This window comes from Nothobranchius furzeri, chromosome 11 (assembly GCF_043380555.1).
Source record: "Nothobranchius furzeri strain GRZ-AD chromosome 11, NfurGRZ-RIMD1, whole genome shotgun sequence".
NCBI lineage: Eukaryota > Metazoa > Chordata > Actinopteri > Cyprinodontiformes > Nothobranchiidae > Nothobranchius > Nothobranchius furzeri.
In genome coordinates, this window is record NC_091751.1 from 31647364 (window position 1) to 31671127 (window position 23764).

At 43.9% G+C, this 23764-nt stretch overlaps 1 protein-coding gene and 1 pseudogene across 16 annotated transcripts in view; one reads left to right on the forward strand and one right to left on the reverse strand.

Annotated features, from left to right (window-relative positions):
- The window catches only part of adgrb2 (adhesion G protein-coupled receptor B2), a 415193-nt gene that overhangs the window by 120775 nt on the left and 270654 nt on the right, over positions 1-23764 (forward strand). The window lies entirely within an intron of this gene.
- Positions 9633-13507, reverse strand: LOC129164911 (piggyBac transposable element-derived protein 4-like; annotated as a pseudogene).

The window sequence follows — 23764 nt, forward strand, 5'->3', positions numbered from 1 at the left end:
GACAAAATGATACGTGTGTTAATTCTATTTTTACAGTGGGGGTTAGTTTCTTACCAGTGTTCCCTATCAAGGACACTATCAGACCTCAGAGTTATAAACCAGAATTAGTTAATTGCTGCTTCTGGGAAAGCAGAAATCTATAATGACTATAATGCTTAATTTGTGTATTTCATCACTTGTTTATGTTGGTATCATTTTCCGTGAATGTCTCTTAAAGTCCTTCTCCAACTGACTCTTTTGAGCTCTACACTACAAGATGGCAGTCAGATACAACCCAGCTTTTCAAACACAAATCTAGCTAAAACTCAGTCAGGTTTACAGATGGCAAGATTAAATGTGACATGGCAGCTGGAAATCAAAGCAGCACATTTGATTTCATACATCTGTTTGAATTTTTGTCCCAAACCTTTGGAGTCAGCTGTCTATCTGCAACATATCCCATAAGCTGCTTGAAAGACTAACGTGAAAGTCTCTATTTGATGTAAGTCTAGGCTGCACGGTAGTGCAGTTGGCAGCATTGTTGCATTGCAGTAAAAAGGTCAGAAGTTCCAGTCCCAGATGTGGCTTTTCTGGAAGAAGATAGCATGTTCTCCCCATGCATGTGTGGGTTTACTTCGGCTACTCTGGTTTCCTCCCACAGACCAAAACCCTGCATGTCGTTTCAATCTGTAAGTTGCTTTTGGTAAAAGCATCTGGAAAATGAACAACTGAACAACAACTTAATTTGTTTTTGCATCAGACCCATTCGAGATGGTCACCACAGTCAGCTGACCTCTGAAAACACAACCTGGGTCCTGAGTCCTGCACAGTCGTGGGCAAGACACTTCACCCTCCATGGTGGTGGTGGGAGGGACCGATGGCACCAGTGCTGGACGCCTCTGTCATTGTGCCCCCAGACAGCTGTGGCTACATTGTAGCTCATCACCATCAGGGTATGAATGAGCAATGTACAGCACCTTGGGAGGATGAAAAAACTCTAGAAGGTGCTATTAAATACTGCACAAAACAACAAAACGCCCCATATCCCCCAGTCAGTTTAACACATTGAGCCAAAATGTGTATTAGTTAGAATCCTTCACAACATACTATAACTGCTAACTGAGAGAAATCTTGACAATAATTGGTATTTTTTGTGTTTCTGTCAGTGTTTCAATGGACTTAATCCATATTTTGCGTTTTCATGATTTTACCCAAATAACCATAACTTAATAATTTTTCAATAAAATAAGAATTTGGTTAAAAGTCCCGCACAAAAAAAAAACTGCTATTTGCAATTCTTCAATCGAAGTGAAGCCTTTAATTTTAATCGGTAGGAATTTTTTTTTAAATTTTTTATTTCATTCAAAATGTATAAAATAAACACAAACAAATACAACATACATTAACATATTGGGGAAAAAAAACAATTTGAATGAAAATGAAAATTTGAAGTCAGTCTAGAAGTGTGAACTCTGCTGAGCCTGGACTACCCTTACATTAAGTACGGAAGTGAAACCTTTATGCAGTGAATGAGTATGCACACTCATTATTTATGCAGGGTACTGTACAATCAGGTGTATTATCTATGCTTCATGTACCTTTCAGATCTCAGAGCATGTGACTGGTTAAGGGAATGGGCTTGAGGAGCAAAGATACATTGGCATGTCCTCATTTGACTAAAGCCGGGCGTACACTGTGCGACTTTTTCACTCGTAGCACTCAGCTTCAGCTCAAACTGTACGACTTCCTCGCAGAGCAGATCTCACAAGCCAGGCACTCACACTGTACGACCCAGTTCTCGGATGCGACCTGACTGCTCACACTTTACGTCTGGCAGCAACACGTCGGCCCTAAAAATATGCTAAAAATAGCAGTTTTTACTCAACACGTAATTTGCCTGTTGTCCTTCGGGAGTGCTGCAGGAGGACACACAGCGATTTATGGGGGTTGGATGAGGAAAACGAAATAAAGAAAGTAAATCTGTGTTTTGTGATCAGTTTAATTTGACATGAACACGACAAACACGCTTTCTTGACAATCTTTGTGAGTAAAAAAACATGTAGAAACAAAAACGAGCAGCGTGTGTTATTAGGGAAATAGCGGGGAGCGGCGTTGATGCAGGATTGCACATGCGCCGTGAGCGGTTCTGAAACTTTTTGGGTCGCAGCTGCTCGCAGCGCCGCTTCAACAGTGCGATACCCTCACGAGGGACGAGCGAAATATTAAACACGCCACAAGTCCGTACGAGCTCACGACTGCTGATCGACAGCTGGTCACGTGGTGTTAATCGCCTCTCGTAACCCCCTGTACACTACACGACCGCTCGGCGCAAAACTCGCCCCGATGTCGTGGATTCTCGCACGACTGGACAATCGGCTCAAAAAGTGAAAAAGTCGCACAGTGTACGCCCGGCTTAAGGCTGTATGCTCTGAAGTGGTGGACAGCAGCAAAGACTGTATTTAAAACAAAAGTCCAGGATGACGTGAGATGAAAATAAGATGCAGGCACCAGTGGGCCAAATTAGCTAACCTTTGGAGAACTCCCTAAGCACAGCCTCCATTTCAGCCCGTGTGCATTTGTGTTTGTATGTGGAGAGAGGGAGCAATTGTGAGTGTATGTGAATGAGTGGATGACAGAAAGCCTCAGAGCTACAATGTGTCTCCAAAGACTCTTGCAGCTCTAGAGTGGTCGTAGAGCAATTCAATGATAATGGAATACTGAGATATATTGCACCACCACATGCATGCGCACACACACGCACACACACCTACACACCTACACACACACATGCACATACTGACAGTTTATATCACTCTCTGGCCCACTGACTCTCAGTCAAGCTCCACTAACTTCATATGATCGATTAACTGCAGAAAATAGACGGGCATCCCACAGTGCACCTGTGCCCTCAGTGATGTGACATGATTGCTAGAGGCCTGCATTTTTAATATTCGTGTGTGTGTGTGTGTGTGTGTGTGTGTGTGTGTGTGTGTGTGTTCAGTTGTGTTTAGCTGTCAGTCAGACCATGCACATCTCTGTGACAGATTTGACATGTTGTGTGAACCTTGGTCTCACGTGATATTTGAGAGAAAAACAACATGTTTTTGTGACACTGCTCACTGATTTCAAAACCCTGCATCGGTGTTTTGGCACGGATGAAATTCAGTGTAAACAAAGTGGTGACAACCTTGTTTAGAGCAAGCATTTGATTTAGGCAGCCATGTGTGGGGACTGAGCGATAGTTCACCTGAGTGAAAGGACTTTTTTAAACATTGCTTTGCGCAGGCAGGCAGGCAGGCAGCTGTGAGTTGCTGCTTGGTTCTAGGTCCTAACTGGAAGAGAAGCTGCAACATGCCTGCCAGCAGCAAGCTGAATCTATGGACTCTGGGCTTTTGGATTATTTAACCCATCAAGTATATGCCTCCACGCTTCTGCCGATTACCATTTGAGGCATCAAACAGACTCGAAGAGGCTTTGTAAATCAGTGGCATGTGTAGACTGCCTTTGTAGATTTGAAGTAAAATCAGAAGCACAGCGATGCAAATTCTCCCTTCTGCAAGTCCACTCATGACAGAGAGCAGATTGGGGGAAAATATGAAAAACATGCAGCTCCTCAGTCCTCATGACCTCATGATGGGGTTTCTTTATTATTCTTTATTATTATATTCTCTTGGCTCATACTAAAAAAAATCATTATGTGACTCCAGCAATAAGAACATAGGGGTTCCACCCTCAACCTCTTCCCAGATGATGGAACCTTGACCCTTCTCCCCGGGTTAACGTGGCAGGAGCTAAGGGGCGATCACCAACGAGCACCCCCCTGAGCCTGGCTCCAGGAATGTGCTCCAGTCTCCTTTTGCCATGTGGGGGAACCCATTTCCTGCAGCTCTCTGTTATATGACTGCATGGTGGCAGACTCACACCAAGGGCAGTGTCCCCATACCACCCCCTCTACCCTCACCCCTGCAGGTGAATAATAAGGGTATTTAAACCCTGCACCGCATCAATGTGGTAAGTTATTGGAGGGGTTCTGAGGAAGTATGTCATCCACAACATAATAGGGACCAAAACATCTGGAGTTCGTCAGAAGTAAAGAGAGTGTTATTTCAAAGGGTGAAGGAGATGAGCCAAAAGTCAAAAAGGTGCTGATGAAATATTTTTCTATAATCCAAACCTGAACTTTGAGCGTGAGATTTTCATTCTGACCCACTCTCACCAAATAAATAAATAAATAAATAAATAAAGTAGATCCTTAATTCAGATGGATGAGATGAGCTTCCTTTTTCGGGTGGCTGGGCTGATCCTTAGTAACTTATTTAGGTTCACCAACATCTGCGAGAAGATGAAATTAGAGCCACTGCTCCCTCACACTGAAACACATCAGCTGAGGAGGTTTTCTGAGCTGGTTGTAGACTCTGGAGCAGGGGCAGTCTCTGGATCATCCCGTAGCCCCTTCCGGGTTTGTTCACTCTTCAGACACTGTTTAAAAATACGTGATGATCTAGCTACAGCAGAACCAGTCAATGCTTTAAGTCGGTTTTATACAATTTTATTATTTTTCTTTCCATACTCAGAATGTACCATTAGGGTCAGGGTGGTCAGGGTTATCCTGGCTGACAATCAGCTGTTACATAATGCCCATCTGAATGTGCCATATAGGAGCAGCTTCATCCATTTCCAGAGGTGGGCTGATGGTATTGTCACCGACAGAGACATACTGAGACAGACAGACCGACAGACGCGGGTTATTGATACCAAGTAGCACGGGGTATGACAGATTGCCTGCCATGATGTAAATGATTTTTTTACATCACAGTATGAAGGCGAGATGCATTTCCATGCTGTAGCCTCAGCGCCTTTAAGCCCAGAGAACGTGCAGTGCTGTGCATTTATGCAGCCATCTTGATGCATGATAGATCCTTGCTTTTACTTTCTGGCTGTCACCCACACCTCCTCCCTAACCCTTACGATGTCCTTCATGATAAGTGCCACAGGGACACTCTTTCGCCTGAAATGTCTTCTCTGGGGACCTCATTTGTGTTCATCTGGCTTGACGTGAGGAGAATCTGTTTGCCAGGCAGCCGTGTATGATAGACAGGGTTATTTATTCTAATGCACGGAGGATAGCTCCACATAAAGCACACTCACACATGCATCCCTGCCTTCTTTACCAACGTCTAGCCTTACTGACCATTGGCCTGGAGAAGATGGATTGATAGGGCTTTTCTGGTCAATTTAAGACCGAGTAGCAGATCGGACATAATCCAAGTTTTTAATAACATCTATTCTGTTACTATTTTGTAATCAAAACTTTTCTGTTTTCAAATGCCAAAAAGATCTTACAGTCCTGATGGGTGTCTACTTATTTCAGGTCTGTAAAGCTTTTCCTCTCCAGAAACGCTTTGATAGAATAGCTACTGGATCAGGATCAAGCATGTCTTCTGCTCCTTTTCACAAATTATTTATGACGTAAAACATTTCTCAAAAATGTGTCTTCATCTATAACATTTTATTAACTGATGAACAAATTGTAGAAATGGTAAATGGCCTATATTTAGTGCCTTCTAGAGTCCCAGAACCCCCCTAAGGTGCTTTACAACACAATGAGTCATCCACCCCTTCACACCTTAATGGTGATGAGCTACATTGTAGCCACAGCTGCCCTGGGGCGCACTAACCCTGCACTCTGGAAGCATCGGCGTCGCAGAAAGTTTACTCATGACAATCGCTGCACTCCAGGGCACACCAGGAGAGTCTCAGCCGCCAAGCGGCGTCTCGCTGTGCTCCTCGCTCAACTCACCATATCACCAAATCCTTCAAGATTCCCGCCATCCACCATTAGACCCCCAAAAAGGAAATCACCATTTATATCGCTGTTTGATGTCATACATACACAACCAGGATTAAAGCCATGAAAACAGACCTGCTGTACTTCTGGAACGGTACAGGGAGTATATACACTGTAAAAAGAAAAAGTTGATCCAACTTAAAAAATTGCTTAAATTGGTAACAAGCAATTTAATTAAGTTCATCCAACTTAAATCATTAGTACAATTAGAATAATTTAAGTTGGATAAACTTAATTAAATTGCTTGTAACCAATTGAAGCAATTCAATTAGGTTGATTAAACTATTCTCTTTTATCAGTGTAAGCTGTTACGTCACTACTTGTAACATCATCTACATGTGAAGTTGCATCACTGCAATAGACTTTTATTTACACTGAAATCGTGTGTGACTTCCTGTCTAGCCCTATGTTAACTGCGGGAATTGTCGCATCCCAGAAGCGACTCGGGGCAAAAAGAGAACCCGATCCTCTCTTTAGGGGCATGGTGTGCCGCCTCTCAGATGCGTGGGAAAATTGTTGCATTGTGGCTGGTTTGAATCCCCCCCAGAGACTCTAGTGGATTCTATTTGCAGCAATGACGTTCTGCTGCTATTCTGAGCCGCCGATGCTTCCAGGGTGCAGTGGGGTGACAGCGGTGAAGCTGCTGAACACTGGCGATACCGACCACTGCCAGCAGGCAAGGTAAGTTAAGTGTCGTTCCCAAGGACCCAGCAGCAGCATTCTTTGTTGGGATCCATCAGTTCTACCACCCTCCGATTACTGGACAACCCCCTCTACCTCCTACTGTGTCACAAATACCTATTAAAAATAAATGAAACCTGTTTTAGAGCAAATCTGCAAACAAGCCCTCCCCTCGGGTATCTTCCTTGAGGCACTGGAAACCCGTGTTGCCTCAGTAAACGAGATAGTGCAAAACACCAGTTGCTGTTTTCTAGGTCCAAACATCTTTTGTGGTTATTTTGGGACTCTGGTAGTTTGTCCTGAAGTGGAAGCGGTAGCAGCCGGCTGTTTCTCCTTCTCTGATATTGTTGAGCGGGGAACCTCTCACACCAGTGGATGGTTTTGGTCTGAAACATGTTATTGGTGGAGGTTTTTAGACAAATACAACCACTTAATTAATCTTTTTTTTTTCTTTATCTCCACAATATACTGTATTTATAGCTATACTATGTTAGACTGCTGTTAAGAAGCATGAAAATCATTTTAAGCTATTTTTTCCAACTTTGCCATTGCAGCTTAAAATATTTTAAAAATAGAATTTGATTAAAAGAGGGTTCTTAAACTTCATATTGTAAGGCAGCTTTTTATTTATGTAATTCCAGATTTGCTTTTCTGCTTGTCTTCTCGTTGTGTAAACAATGATATTGCTGTAATTGTGTTTGGCGGAGGCTTCAGATAAGCCTGTTGGCTTTATCCTCTTCTTTCACTGTAAGCTTAAACATTTTACTGTTTAAAAAAATTATAATTACCTCAATTCAAATTCATTAAATAACTGCTCATTCCTTGTTCTGACAAATGAAACTAAATATCACAGATAACTAAATTTTAATCTGGTTTTATTCAGTTAGTCAGTTTAAAAGTGTATTTTTAAAACGTATTTTCAAAATTGAGAACATCTAATAGAAACACATTTAACCTAAAAGTGAACGTGTTTTTAAATTTAAAAAATAAATCAAGTGAAGTTAAGGTCAGCATTTAGCTAAGATAGGGAGAAACTAGACAAGGACGCTGGTCTCTGCAGCTGCATGTGCGACGTCTGGTTTACATAAACAACTGCACTCTGGCGCAGGAACTGTTCCACTAAAATCATTCGCAGTGACAACTGGTGAACAAGTCGAAATCTTTTAGATTTTAAACTCAACTTTATAACAGTCAGCTCCCCGTGTACAAAGGCAACATTTGAAATACTTTCAATGTGTGGGTTGGACAGAGAAATTGTCACTGCTGAATCCCCTCCATGTTCAGTGAGATGTGATTTTGTGGTTTGCTGCTGCTCTTCTCTTGCTCTGACCAATAAGATGTTCTCTTGTTTATCCAAAAATGTTACAAACACCCACAGAAAGCCGCCGATGAGCATGAACAAGAATTGTTACGTTGTGTCGTTTGAATAATCAGCAGCGTGTGTGTGTGTGTGTGTGTGTTGGTAGTCTGTGCAGACTGCATTGTTTTTGTGTTTGTGCACAAGTAGATAACATATAGATAAAATAAATGTACAATAGCCGATGCTTCTCCGGAGGCTGGTCTCACAGGGTAGTGATGACAATCACTGAAATGCTAGATGAGATAAAAACAGTGACAAAAGGCTACACCTGCATACAAGGTTACACTCTCACTAGCTAGTGTGGACAACACGAGGGGAATAAAGCTTCCAGAGCAACGAAACCCCTTCTCACCATGACCCTAAATCACCATGTCATGCTGACCACTGAGCGACAGTCACACATGCCCTTGCTAACTCAAAGTTATACTTCAAAATAGATGTGACTACCTCGTCCACCCCCTCTCCCTGCCTCGTGCTTTCATTCGTCAGGATACATTAGCATCACCAGTCAGTGTGTGGCAATTAAGTGTATCCCTGGGCAAGGAGGCCCTGTTTAGAAATCTTTCCAAGCCAATGAAATCAAGCCGCATGAGGTTAGCAAAAACACGTGGGGAAGCGCACCTGTGGGTCGGTGTGTATGGGAGCCTGCATGTGGCAGACCGTCACCATTCATCATTCTGCTCCACTCGTCCATGGCTCTTTGCTTCCAAGATAATTCTCCTCGTCAGACAATCCCAGGCTGTGCCTCCGCTCCATCCTTCCGGGTAGAGATGGTATCATGTGAATGAGAGCGTCATGGAGCCGTAGGAGAGACAGTGGTTAACAGCTTCTGTGGTGTGTGTGTGTGTGTGTTTGTGTGTGTGTGTGTGTGTGTGTGTGTGTGTGTATGTGTGTGTGTGTGTGTGTGTGTGTGTGTGTGTGTGTGTATGTGTGTGTATGTGTGTATGTGTGTGTGTGTGTGTGTGTGTGTGTGTGTGTGTGTGTGTGTGTGTGTGTGTGTGTGTGTGTGTGTGCATGTGTGTCCGGGTTATGTTCAGGATTAAGGGGGTTAACAACCTCCCAGATGTAGATTTTCTTGGATCAGTTTCCAGCAGTTTGCAATCGCTTCTCTTATTGATGTTGTCACGTCTTTGTGACCAACGCTATATTCCAATCTTACACAAAAATGAACTATGCTGAAGAGACTCAAATGCCAGTTCTAGAAATGCCCCAACAGTTTGTAACGACTGTCAGTAGCCAAGCCTCAGCCCATCCTGGCCACTGGGAAGATGCCATGGTTAATCTGGAGAAAGTCTATATAGATGGTATACGTATATAAATCATGAAATGTGTATAGATGGGCAAATGGTAGATCTGGGGATGTGTACAAGGAAGAACCTAAAAATCCGAGAGTGACCAACAGCCCAGAAGTTCCAGCCTTAGGGTCAAATCGACTATTCGTGGCCAATTGCTGACCTTAATTTCACTTGATTAGTGAGCATTGAGTCAAATGAATTATTCGTGTTTAACCCTCCTATTCTCCTCAAATTTACTAACACTTTTCACCCTCAGGGGTCAATTTGACCCCAGGGATATTTGCCTCCAGAAAATGATTTACTGAAAATTGCTGACTGATTTTTTATGTCAGACACTTTGTTTATTTGTTAAACACATAAATAAGCCCTTGATAGTGAAAGCTGACCTGTTCTTTAGCGCCACCATCAGGCCAAACTTAAATCATCAGACCAAAGTTAAAATAAATTTATCTTGAAAAGTTTTCATACAAATCTTATCATATTTTCTGACATTAATGATCACAAGATTATGAACCTGAATGGGTTTGGGTGACGATATGACCTTTCTTGTAGCACCACCGTCAGGTCAAACTTTCAGTTTTAGAGTTAGTGTATCTTACAAATCTTTCATCCAAATATTTTCTAATTTATGGTGCACATTCATGATTCTCACAGAATGAACCATTATGATTGATGTTGGTGAGCCCCCTTTTCCCTCTTGCAAACATATTTATTTATTGCCATCTCTGTTTTTTGTCATATAGTTAGAAAGTCTAACTCACCCCTCCTTTTTCTTTTATCCGGGCTTGGGACCAGCAGTGGCAGAGTTAAGCTTGGTTTATGCTTGACGCATTTACTTTCCACTTGGTGATGCAGCTCGCGGATGGAACAAGCTTCACAACTTGCAGCGTTTATGGTTCATGTGGCTTGCCTCTGCGGTGAGCCAATAATCTCCCAAACTGTAGGGGGCAGCATGGAGCTCTACAGCATGCATCCAACACTACACCATAGTAGAAGTAAAAATTACTGTTGTTTACAACATGGCATTCCAGCATTTTTAACAGCGTCCTCGTCTTTTCCGACAGTGCGAGCTATTTCTCTCCAAGAATTATTAACAACATTTTGATCACGGTGTTTTTTGAGAGCTGAATCATACAAATGTATGTATTTACGAACCTCTGCCATACTAGTTCTTGCCAGTCCGCCATGTTTTTCTGCATCCGACCGTCTGTGTGGTTGCATGGTGCGGAAATTTTGGGCCGTGCGAAGGTGCGGTGGAGGGGCGTGGTTGTTAAAATGACGCAATTTTGCCGCGCGGAGCCGTGCAAACCTCGCGGACGCATCAAGCATAGACCAACCTTTATAGAGTTTTTTTTTGCTTTTATTTTAGTTTATGATTTATAATTTTTTTTTGCTTTTATATATATATATATTTTTTTTGTGTGTTGGGGAATTACATGTTTGAAAATTCACCCATCTCTGAAACACAAAATCACAATGAGAACATCAGGCAGAACATGGAACAGTTCTCTATCCCCACAGTCAAACTTTTACTCTGCACTACTGTACACAGGATGTGCAGAGAGTGTGTGCATGCTCCTTGCAGACATATTTCTTGCATTTCAAACAGGTCATGCTAGTCTTAGAATCATTGCGGGTGGGACATACCTGACACCTACCAAGCTTCTTGCCCGCTGTTTGTGCCACTGGAGGAATTTGGGTGCTTGTTTCTGTCTGTCTGTCCCTCACAATAGCTACAGCAGCTGTTGATGCTCTTGGAAGGCACGGCCTTCTCTCAATCTGAGGTTTCATCAGTGCATTACCAAGCTGCTCCAGGAAAATCCTCCTTCGGCTCAGTTTCCCCCCTGTTCCAGTCTTTGTTTATCTCACTCCATATCACGCATGCATTGTATGTACTCACATCAATGATGTGGAAGAAGATGACAAGGGGCCAATGCGCAGTCATGCGTCGACAACTGTATGTGGCTGTGACGTTGTCCAGGTTGTCCACCCCACCTTTTGTCTCATTGTAGTTCAGTACCATTTGTGGTTTTTTGTTTTCTCTGGTGCTCAGGGCAGCATCTTTGTGCATGGTGCTGAGCAGCAGGACATTTTTCTCTTTCTTGGGACAATAGGAGACCACAGTTGCTTTGTCAGTGAAGGCAAACACTGAAGATGTTACCTTCCTGTTCCTGACAGCAAGAAGTTCAGAGGGAAGCTCTGGTTTATTCTTTCTCATTGTTCCCAACATTATGATCTTCCTTTTGAGCAGTTCCTCACCCAGGACACAAGATGTGGAAAAATTATCACATGCAACATTATGCCCATACAGTCCTTCAGCCATATCTAGCACAGCCCTTGTGCCCTGATTGTTTTCCGGTGCTTCGCCAGGAGATTTGCCCGTGTAGACCTGTATATTCCAGGCAAAGCTGGACTGGGCATCACATGTTGCCCATATTATGATGCCATATTTGGCAGGTTTGCTTGGCATTAATTGTCAGAATGGACAGCGCCCACGAAACGCAACCAAGCACTCATCGACAGTCACATGGGGGCCTGGATTGTAAAGCAAGGGTAAATGCTGCACCCACTTGTCCCACACATCCCGTATTGCTGCAAGTTTGTCACGTTCTCATCGGCCCTGCTTTGTTTGTTTGTCATCAAAGCGTATGACATGGGACAAAACGTGAAAAGTCTTCAGAGACATGGTGGCTGGAAATATTGCCCTTCCAGTCTCAGCTTTCCAAAGGCTTGCTGTTGCTTCACCTTTTGATTTATAAACCCCGGCCAAAATGAGCAAGCCAGTGTAGGCTTCCAAGTCAACTACATCCAAGTCTTTACAACTGTCCCCATAGACTCGCTTACCCTCTAAATTTGTCATCCCAAGAACAATATTCTCAATTGATGGGGTTATGAAGAGTCCAAATGATGACTTGATGTCTTCAGTGTGGCTGATTGCATTTCTTGTGGGGCCTGGAACCATTTTGATAACATTAGTAGCAATGAGTCTACCCTGCTGTTGACGTGGGGAAAGGGACCGTGGAGGTGACCGTGTCTGTTGGTTATTGAGACACAACAGGAGGGTCAACACTCTCGTTCTCATCAGACAAAAATCCCTCAGAATGAGGGTCCTCCTCAATCCAATCCTCTGTCTCAGACACATTCTACTCTATGTCACTTTCACTGTCAAAGAGCTGCTCCAAAACCTCACTAACGGTGATTCTTTTCCTAGAGCACATTCTCACGTGAGAGAGTGTGCAGACTTTAGTGGCCTACACAGCGCACACTGAGGAAAAGAGGGATGTTGGTGCAAGCTTTTATACGTTTGCTCCTCCCTTATTTTGCATATCCCTGTGGAAATACCCCTCCAGGAAAACCCCTCCCTCCACAGCGTAAGAAATATGAGGTCTGAGGAAGGTGTGAGTTCATATGGTCAAACACACACACACACACACACACACACACACACACACACACACACACACACACACACACACACACACACACACACACACACACACACACACACACTTCATGTATCAACCAAATAGTATCAACTGCACCTGCACCTGCTGTTTACACAGTTAAAACAGCTTGGGGTCAAATTGACCCCCGAGGAACACCAATGCGTGCAATATGTGTTCAGGACATTGAGAAAATATTATGATGAAAATTTTATGCTGAATCTGTTTCCCCCATCAAATTAGGAAAAGTCATAAAATATGAAGCAAAAAATAAATAAATAAATAAATAAATAAATAAAGCAACTATTGATTTTTGAGTGATAAACATTAAAAGGGGTCAAATTGACCCCAAGGATAATAGGAGGGTTAAGGAGTTAGGTTGGACAGATCTGATTAAAAGATAACTTCTTTAGATGAAAAACACAATTGTAAATTCAGACTAGCAGTTTTTCTTCAGTAAAACACTCAGCCCTACAAACAACCAGGAACACAATCCAAGACAGCACTGATTCGATCATCTAGTGCACTGAGGTTTTTAAACCAGAGCAAAGGTTTTAGACTTGAGAAAACAAGAAAAAACTGAGGGAAACTGAAAGGATATCCGAGCCAAGGTGGGCCTAGTTTCTGTCGAGGTAGAAGAGCAGGCTACGTAAGCCCGTTGAGCATCAACCGTTGAAAGAATAGTGGACACATTCTTGTTTATGCTTTTCTAAATAGGGTTGTCACGGTATGAAAATTTAACCTCACGGTTATTGTGACCAAAATTATCACGGTTTTCGGTATTATCGCGGTATTTTTTAAACGGTGTTGCATATGTTCAGAAAGCATTGATAGTCCTGTTCTACACAAACTGAAATAGTTCTGAAAAGGTTTAACAGTGTTTATTAAACCTAAAATAACACAACGTCTTAGCAAAAGTGCAACTTTTCACAAGTAAAGGAACAAATAGCTTCTTTTTCTGGAACATGTTACAGTAGTCAGTGCAGGTTTAAATGATACAAATCCAAACATTCGAAACATAAACAATATGTAAACAAATCAAAGAAACACCACTTGTTTTCTCATATACTTGTTTTCTTCATTATCAAAATGAAAATCTAAAACTCCAGTCCACACTTGACTTGAGCACTGTACAAGTCAACCTTAAAAAATATGTATTTAAAATAAATAGCCACTTTAAACAAATTACTAAAATAACTACTACACTATGTAATCAAATCCAAATGTTCAAGTATAAATGGCATTGAATAAGTAAACAAATCAATGACAAGGAACTAATTGTATATTTCTCCTCATCATCAACAAATAAGATGCTTCATCCAGCAACAGGGTGTCTGTGACACGGTTTAAATGCTGGCAGAGGACGCTGCGGCTGCAGTCTATAGTGACTCGTTGCATTCTCCCTCAACCAAAAGTCCTCACGTCATGCATTTAAGCTAAAATGCTAATGTTAACTTACCTTGCACTGGCTGTAGAGACGTGGGTGATGGTCACGCAGATGTGCCGTTAGATTCGAAGTGTTGCTGCCTTCTGCAGACACTTGTTTCCTGCACGTTCTGCAAACGGGATAGCCGTCTTCTATTAACTGTCCCTCAGCATTTTTCAGAAATCCAAAATATGCCCATACTTCCGATTTAGTCTTCTTTGAGGGCTGATGGATGTCCTGGGCGCTGCCGTCTCCTCCTTCCGCCATTATTTCAGCTTCAAAGTTTTGGTGCCGTTGCAATTTAAAAAGTGCGTGTGCGCGCCGCGGGAACTTCAGCTGAAGCGACGGTGGCTGGTAAGGGTCACCGCGCCGAAACCACGGCCACGGTAAACCCACCGAGATAATTTAGTTTATTAAAAACTGGACGGTTATTTTTATTGTCAACTTTTTTACCGGGGTTTACCGCTATACCGGTTACCGTGACAACCCTATTTCTAAAGTAACTTTACCGAGGTCTTGTAAAACAGACCGAATGGCCACAGCCACCTGCTCAAAAAATGTACTTCACTGTATAGTTAGGAATGTAATGTTGGTCACGTGGGTGGTACCATCAAATTGTCATGTTGTGAGGGTGGAGATGATGGACCAAGTGTGGTGGAGCTGACCAGGAGGCAGGAATGCAGGCACGGATAAAGTAAAAATGGGTTTAATGACAGGATACGGCAGGAACAACGAGAACAACACGACAAACAACCATCTGACAAAGACTGGCACAAGGAGGGAGGTATAAATACACAGGGAAATCAGGAACACATGGGCAGGTTAAGAAGGGTCAGGTGAGAACACTATGGATCAATCAGGGCAGGAGAGAGACACAGTCAGGAAGGCAGGGGCAGATCGTGACAGTACCCTCCCCTTAAGGGGCGATACCAGATGCCCAAAAGGCCACACAACACAGAACACTTGACTTGGGACCAGGAACACTTGACTTGGGACAGAAGGACAAACCGCAGCAGCTGGGACGGGACCCTTTGGTAACTGCAGCAGCAGGCGTGGAACCCAGCAGGAACTGCAGCAGCAGGCATGGGACCCAGCAGGAACCGCAGCGTGAAGGACCTGCAGGCACAGACCCCGCAGGCGTGAACCAGGAAGCAAGACGAACAGCAGGAGCGACGCGAGGAAACCAGGAGCGGTAGCAGGTACTCGGCAACAGTCCAGAGCAGGTGCACACCATGACTCGACTGGATCCACCGGCAGAGGCTCGGGTGAAGGGAAGCAGACATGGAGCGGGAAGACCAGCCCTACCACCCCGGAGAACGTTGGCGTGCGTAGGGGATTTTACCTCCATCAAAAACTCCGGGAAACGGCAGCTTCCGTGAAAAAACAGGACGGGGCAGAACAGCAGGAGAGGAGAAAAGACCTTGACCACCCTGGAAACCGATAGGATGTGCCAGGATCACCCAGAGGGCTCGACCACCCCGAGAACAGGTAGGATGCGCCGAGAAACACAACTCCAGGCCGGAAACTCCCTCTGCTGAAAGGTGGGGGGAGGGGGGGGGGGGGGGGATAATCCTCCAGAACAGATGTTGCAGAGCTCACCACAGGTCCAAGTTGGTCAGATCATTCTGTCATGTTGTGAGGGTGGAGATGATGGACCAAGTGTGGTGAGCTGACCAGGAGGCAGGAATGCAGGCACGGATAAAGTAAAAATGGGTTTAATGACAGGATACGGCAGGAACAACGAGAACAACACGACAAACAACAATGATCTGACAAAGACTGGCACAAGGAGGGAGGTATAAATACACAGGGAAATCAGGAACACATGGGCAGGTTAACGAGGGACAGGTGAGAACAATATGGATCAATCAGGGCAGGAGAGAGACACAGTCAGGAAGGCAGGGGCAGAACGTGACACAAATATGTTTTCTTTTTGTTTTGTTTTGAAGTTTCACTTATTTAGTGCATTTTCAGGCTGTTTAGGTCATTAGTTAATTGTAGTTTGTTACCTAGTTACCTGCCCGCAGATTTTGCTCATTTATTCCTTCTGTTCTGTAATCTCATCTGCTCCACATTCACTGCTCACTCCTCCCAGCTCCTACATCATTGTCAGGTTCTGAGTTATCTCCTCTGTTGCTGTTCTTCCATCTCCATACCTGCTGCGGAGAACCTGACTGCTTCTGTCCAGTATTGTTGACATTTAGTGTTTATTAAAAACACTTTGATCATACCTTGGGTTATACTGCTTCATACTTAATGTGCATTCTTGGATTCCATCTTGACTAAAGCTAAAAAAGGTACTTTTTTGTGTACAGCTGTCAGTGGCTACTTCTAGATGCCAGTACTGTACCACATGCTGTGTTTTACCCAAAATTATTAGTACAAAAAGATAACTGATTTATGAGGGTTTCTATAGATAATACCTCATGTATTTAGATATGAATGATTATTAACTGACACTTACAGAGCACCTTTCTGAGTCCAAGGCACTTTCCATTACATCATTCACCCATTCACACCCTGGTGGTGATGAGCTACGTCATAGCCACAGCTGCCCTGGGGCTCACTGAAGCAAGGCTGCCCTAAACAGGCACAATGTCTGACATGGACGAAGCGTGGTTTTGAACCAGCAACCCAGGGCAAATTCTTAACTCCTGAGCTACAGTCACCACAATAACCACCACCAATCCTTTTCACTGATGTTTTCCCTATTGGAACAGCATCATCCTTGTGAAACCGGAACGTCTAAGCAACACTGTTTAGGTAAAGCCTGCTGCATGATGAGAGAGAAAGGCGGTCATTTTGGGGAGAAATCACCATTTTACCTGAAAGGATCCAGAAGTTTTGCCAAAGTTAAAGAATAACCTTTAAGTGAAAATGATCTGTAACATTCAGCTGACAGCATACCTGATGGTTTTTACTCAATGCAAAATTTCCAACGTCAAGATAGAGCACGTTTACATGCAGCCAATATCCGGGTTATGATCGGGTTAAGGTCGGTATTCGGGTTTCTGAGTTGATCAGAATAACCCGTTTACAAGCAAAAATAGAAAGAGTTACCCCTAACTTGCATAACCCGATTTCAATGCGGACGTTGGGGTAGCGTCAGGACGTATGGACTATGTCCAGACGCAATATGCGTCATTTCCTGTTCTTCTCGTTCCGGTATCCGTGAAAACAACAACATGTTTCCCAGTTCAGAAGAGATAGCGACCACGTTTGTTTACGCTTTAGTTTCCTCATCACTCCAAAAGTGTGGTGCTGTGCCGCGACTCGCCATGTTGCTCCCAACTTGTTGTTTACTTCCGGTGTTCTGGCGCATACAAGACGTCTCGCTACTCAAAAGACCAAGATTCCTTGCGAACAGAGCATGCGCAGAACACACGCTTTGATGGGGATATCCCGGTATGCGTTTACACGACCAAACATTCGGGTTAGAAAAGGGTTACCCCAGGTGTAGTAACCGGGTTTTTAAAAACCCGGTTATGAGCATTTCTGGGTTTTTGGCAGTGTTTACATGGCCGTGCGGAACCGGGTTATTGTGAATATTCGGGTTTTAAAAGGGTTACTGGCTGCATGTAAACACACTGATTGTCCCAGTCCTCATTCTAACATTACCATAATGTGTGTTTTCCATTTGGTCCTGGAACACCAAGAACACATACATGAACAAGGCAGCGGGTATTAACGGTTCTCATTATGTTATGGACTTGCTCAAGTATGTGCATGGTTGTGTGTACATCCCAGCACCAAAGCCCTACCATCTTTGAAGAGACCTAAAATTTGCCTTGGACTCACTTTTTCCCTGTAAGTTGTTCAACTCAAAGATCCTGTTTGTGTGAAGACTTAAATGTGTCATTGTTTCCAACTTTGGTGAAACTATAACTGAAGGGTCTGAGTACAGATTCTGTGTGTAGGGTGATGACGCACAAAAACAGGAAAAGCAATCTATTTGAAAACGACTATGGGATCTGTGACGAACCTGAGAGGGGCCGAAATGCAGCAGTTCGTTTTGACTGAATGTTCTACATGATTTGATGAGTGATGCAGTCAGAACAGACGTTAGAAAAATAGAAGAAAAGGTTAACACATTTTTCACAGTCACAGATTTCCTACTAATTACAGACTTTTTCCATTAGAGGCTGTGTTCATTCAAAAGTTTCCTTGACTCTTTTAAGCACTTCAAATAAATATGTAAATGCCTAATTGTCTGCACGGCTTTGAATAATGATCCCATTACCCTTTTAAAATAAATAATTGTTAGTGGACCATTAGTGTTTTATTGCCTTTTTCTGGGGGGAGAAGAGCATGAAGGTGTGTGTGTGTGTGTGTGTGTGTGTGTGTGTGTGTGTGTGTGTGTGTGTGTGTGTGTGTGTGTGTGTGTGTGTGTGTGTGTGTGTGTGTGTGTGTGTGTGTAATACAGTAATCTGCATTTCCAATGCAATGTTTGGAAAAGTGAACTTAATCACCAACATTCCTGCCTAATGTTTTAATAAACCAACGCAGCGCATACATGCAAATTAAGTTTTTTCCCACATCTTATGTGATGAATTCTCGACTAAGACAGAAAGGAGAGAAAAGCTAGAGGTTGCTGCAAACGATTCTGCTCTCAGTTCCCAGGCAGCGGCTTGTATAAAAGCTTTACGATGCATGAAGCCATTAATATATAAATAACTGGTGAAATAAGTGGGTAAAAAATCACCTTGCCTTTTTGTTCTGCAAGGGACATAAAGCGAGGTGTGCCTTTCTGGTCTTGCAAGGAATAAATGCGCTGGGGATTTATCGACACACCAGCAGTTATAAGCCTACTGTCACAGACCAGCAGTTACTCGTGGCGGATTTAAGACTCAAGGAAGAAGAAACACTCATAGTCTCCATCTCTTTCTTGTTTTTCTTCTTTCTTTTCATGCCCAGCTGCAAGAACTTTTGTGTCGTTGGAACCAATTCTCACTCACATTTGGTCATGCGGAGCGAGATGGGCTTTTTGCAAACAAAAAATGTGAAAGTTTATCATTACAAGGACCCTCATTTATGCCAACACCCTCGGCAATTCTGATCTGCAATTTGACGCACAGACTTGGCACTGAGCCACATCTCTTCCTCTGCCACTTTGTGCACAGCTGCCTTGAAGCTGTGTTGTGTTTATACGGTGGTAAAATATGCTAAGAGAAAAATAGCTGTGAGAGCTGTCCATATAATCCCCCATAAACTGATATCTAAACCCATCACACGCGTGTGTGCCCATACGAGTGTACGCCCGCTCAGTGATCGCAGACACCCTCAAGGGCACCAGGAAATGAATGACAGCAGTGCCTGCAGGTGTTTGTGCTGGGTGCCAAACATCTTGCTCCGACACCAACAGATATGCAAGCAGGGACCTCTGTACACACACACACACACACACACACACACACACACACACACACACACACACACACACACACACACACACACACACACACACACACACACACACACACACACACACACACGGCTGCACCCTCCAGACTGATGCTGCGGTTTGGGAGTTAGTATTGATCGCCACTCGTCAGCATGTCCTCTATAACAAGCGCCGTCCCCAAAAGGACTGCAGCAAACGTGTCAGGGACAGACACAGAAAGAGATTATAGGAGACAGGTGAAACCTTCTGTTCACACTGACTATTCCCCAAAAAAAAAAAAATGGCTGCTGTTTTTAGACCAATTCCACTGCGCCATTTTTTGGTTTTACTTCATTTATTTGACTTTTTTCGTTTGTGTGTTTTTCTTCTGCAAAGAGCGCTTGAAGACTATGAGCAAGGGCAGGATGGCTGGAACTGGAGCACAAGTCCGATGATAATGATGAAGCATCTAGCCACCCGGCTAACGAGAGCCCAGATCTGCCCTGAGTCTGCTTGCAATGCAAATTTTTCCCACTCCAGCAATGAATCAAAGGCATAGCAAACCAATGTTTCTCTTCACAGCACTTTAGCAAAGCCGTCATTCACAAAGGACACGCCAAAGGCACTTACGCATACGCACAGAGTGAGCGAGCGAGCGAGTATGCTAACTTCAGCACGCCCACAACAACCTCACAACTGCTTTTTTATGTTTCTGTGAAAATAAATAAAACGCTGAAGGCATTTCTGATGCCTGTTCTAGCCAACTGAACTCGTGCCTGGGAGCCTTTGTGTTTTCTGACACTTCTCAGCACAATGGCTTCAAACTGGGCTGCATGGTGGTGCGTTTATTAGCACTGTTGCCTCGCAGCAAGAAGATCGTAGGTTCAATCCCCAGCTGCAGCCTTTCTGCGTGAAGTCAGCATGTTCTCCCCATGCATGCGTGGGTTTTCTCTGCAAACCCCGGTTTCCTACCACAGATTAAAAAGACGTGCTAGACTGAAGAACATTTGCTAAACGACCAAACACAAATGCAACCACAGCAACAAGGATGGAGAGACAAAAAAACCCTGAAGTTCATGCTCAGAAGATTGTTTTCTAGAGATCTCTGACCTCACAGGCTACAGGGTGGCTTTTTAAATGCTGAACAAATAAATTGTTTTTATTGCTGCTGGAATAAAAACTGGGGTTAATCATAATGTTGCGGTTTTAATTGATGGATAGAGGCAGATGCAATTGTGCTTAAAACAATCAGTGCATTCAGTTTTTTCTATCACTTCCTATGTATCTCTGTCTTGGTTCTCTCATTATATCATTGCTCTGTGAGGCATGTAGCGGTGCCTCTGGGAGGTTGGAATTGGCAGTAGTGACAGAATGACAGTATTTGCTCAAGTGGAAGGTTAGTGAGGCTTGCCGTCTGTTGTAAAAGGTGACATTCGGGCCAAAAAGGTTCACCTCTGACAACCCAGCTAATTATGTAACAGATGCTAGAACATTTAGCCTGCTTTTTCTGATGGGATTGTGTCTTAATTAGATGGTTACAGAGCAAACTAACACACGGTAATGTAAAACCAAGAGAAACACACACATTTGTCACATTCAAAGTTAGATCTCCATCTGTAAAGTTTTCAAATTCAGGCCGAGTGGCTAGATGTCATAACGACATGCAGACGGTTGCAGGCTTTTAGGTCTTTGTCAGATTAATAGACACTCTCTGTCTGTGTTCAATGAATGGTTTAGGGAGGTCCCTAAGGGCTGTGGGGAAGACCCTGTGTGTTTGTGTGTGTGTGTGTAGCATCTAACTGGCCTCATGGGTCAAACTGTCACCACAAAGATGGTTCAGCAATCGGTTGGCCAGGGGGAAATCAATATTAGGTGCTGATGTGTGTGTGTGTGAGTGTGCATGCATGCCTGTTTGCGGCCGTGTGTGTGCGTGCATGCGAATGACGGACATGTCTGGCATGCACTAGTTTAAACATTTTTGTCTTTGTTCCTAATCTTCGTTTGGAAAGAAAACATCTGCAGATGGAAGGATGCATCACCTGACCTATATATGCTAGACACCATCTTGGAAGTTGGAACAAAACAAGTTCCCTCTAGTGGCTGGCTGCAGAGTACGCTTCAACCTCCACCTTCTAAATGAAAAGTACAGTTTCCTGACCAAAGAGGAAAATTAGATCTCAGATGACATGTTTAGTTTTTTCAAGGCAAAATCATTCTTTCCTAAATGTGTTGATGTAATTGTCTGATGCTTCAAAAACAAAACACGCGTGGTTGTATGCTGGGCAGCAGGTGGATAGGTAGGAGTGGGTGACCTACCTCCAGAATACAACACTGCAGCTCCTTGAATACCACAGGGCCATGGGATCATGGTTGCATCTTTAGGCATGTCTGTGGAACAGGTTGGGATAGGGTGGCAGGAATAAATCTAATCTGCTTCCCTGAAACCTGAGTAGTTTCTGGATTAGGTCTTTCTCACAGGCTGCTTCCTCTACAGAAACCAGAAGCCTTCAGAGAGTACAGAGGCTTTTTTCTCAGCTCCCTTATCGGCTTCCCCAAGGCTCTTGTCCCGTCTGCCTACAGAGCACTTTTCTGCATTTCTCCTGAAACCACTACTCTTTTTTGGAAATATGGACTTAATTAACTGGTCACTCAACGCGATTGACAAAATTTTTTCTACGATGAGAACGGAGAAGGGGGCTCCCACCTGTCCCGAGGGGACATTCGCATCGGGATATGCACTTGATTCTTGGGAGGTCTGGCGAATCGTGTGCCTCTCTCAGCTGTCCATCGAGGATGTGGAAGATTTGTGGATGTTCGGCCTGATGATCACTGGATTTCTTCTGATTGGAGTGGGAGGATATCTGGTTTTCTGGAAATTTGGGAAGACGGGAGCGATTGGAGTGCGACCCGTGCCCACGGAATGTGCCGCTCGGGTGGTGACCTCACAAACTGGGACGTTACTCGAGGTGAACCGCAAGCTGGATAATGTCCTCGCGGCATTGCCTGTGATAGTACGCAAGATGGATATCATCTCAGAGAGGGTCGCCGGACGATGTGGGGATGTTTAGAATGTAAAATTGGCTTCACTGGTGGACATGAATGACCACTTAGAGACTCCAAGGCGTAGAGGAAAATTATCTCTGCCTGCCCCAAACAAAGTCATGTTTATCCTTATCTGACGCCGTAGCAGCCTCTCAAGGCTGCCTCAACACACCCCCACGAAAGGAGGAATGCCGACAGATGCTGTGTCCCGACCTTCACCCTCTTCCTTCAGATTGAGACGTCTGCGGGAAACTTCAATGTGCTCTCTGGTCCTTATCTCTCCCTCCCACCTGTTGGTCTGCAGCTGGTCGATGCGCCACAGTGGCAGCTCCCATTGGAGGCTTCAGGATCCCGCCCATCCCCGCCTCCCCATCGGACTCTGATGTTGTATCTGTGCTGTTTGTGCTTCCATGTTAAAGGAGTTTTTTTTGTATAATAGAGTTACTCCCCGCTGGGGCTAACTCTGCTATGCCTTTTTTTTACCTACCCCCACTTATCCTCATGTAACACCCTTTTCATCTATCTATTAAGGTAGCGCGACTCATGTTGCAAATGACCGCAGTCACCAATTCTTGTTATGTGTCTTACCCATGTATGTCTGATCTTTGAATTGTGTGTGCTGAAACTCAATTTCGTTTCTCTGTATGTCCTGCACATGTAGTAGAAGATGACAATAAATGACTTTGACTTTGAAGCCAAACTGATTCTCGGTATTCCCAATCACCAACCAGGAATGAATTGAGGCAACTGCCTGTTGTCTGACTAATGTTCCTTTAATTTGACCAAATCTCCCCAGAAGTTTAGTGGAAATTTCAAACATGAACGTACACGATTGTTGATGGTCCTGGGTAATGGTTACCAGTGGAAATGCTCTTTAACGAGAATACGGACTTTTTTCATGTTGCTTTCATGACAATTTGCCAGAGTCTGTTTCTGTTTCTTTAAAGATGCAAACATGCGGAGGTGGGAAGATGATAGAACCTCCACCCTCTCACACCCTCAGGGCTAAATTTGATTCCTTACATGTCTAAAAGTAGTGGGTCTGATGTTGGGGAGGAGGGGTCAGTGTGCTGGTTTTGAGCCTTGCAGCTGAGTCCCAGCACAAGATAGGCGGGAGATCACAAGACTGGAAAGCACTGAAGCTGCTGTGCCTTTCCCGTGCTTCAGGGAGTGTTGAGGCTCCAGCTCACTTCTCTGTTAGTGAACCCTGGTTGTTTAAACTAGCCCCAGCGGTCCTCATTACCCTCTCCCCAGGCACATCCATGCACACAGATGCAGGCGAGTGTAGTTATACAGTAACAGGAAAAGAA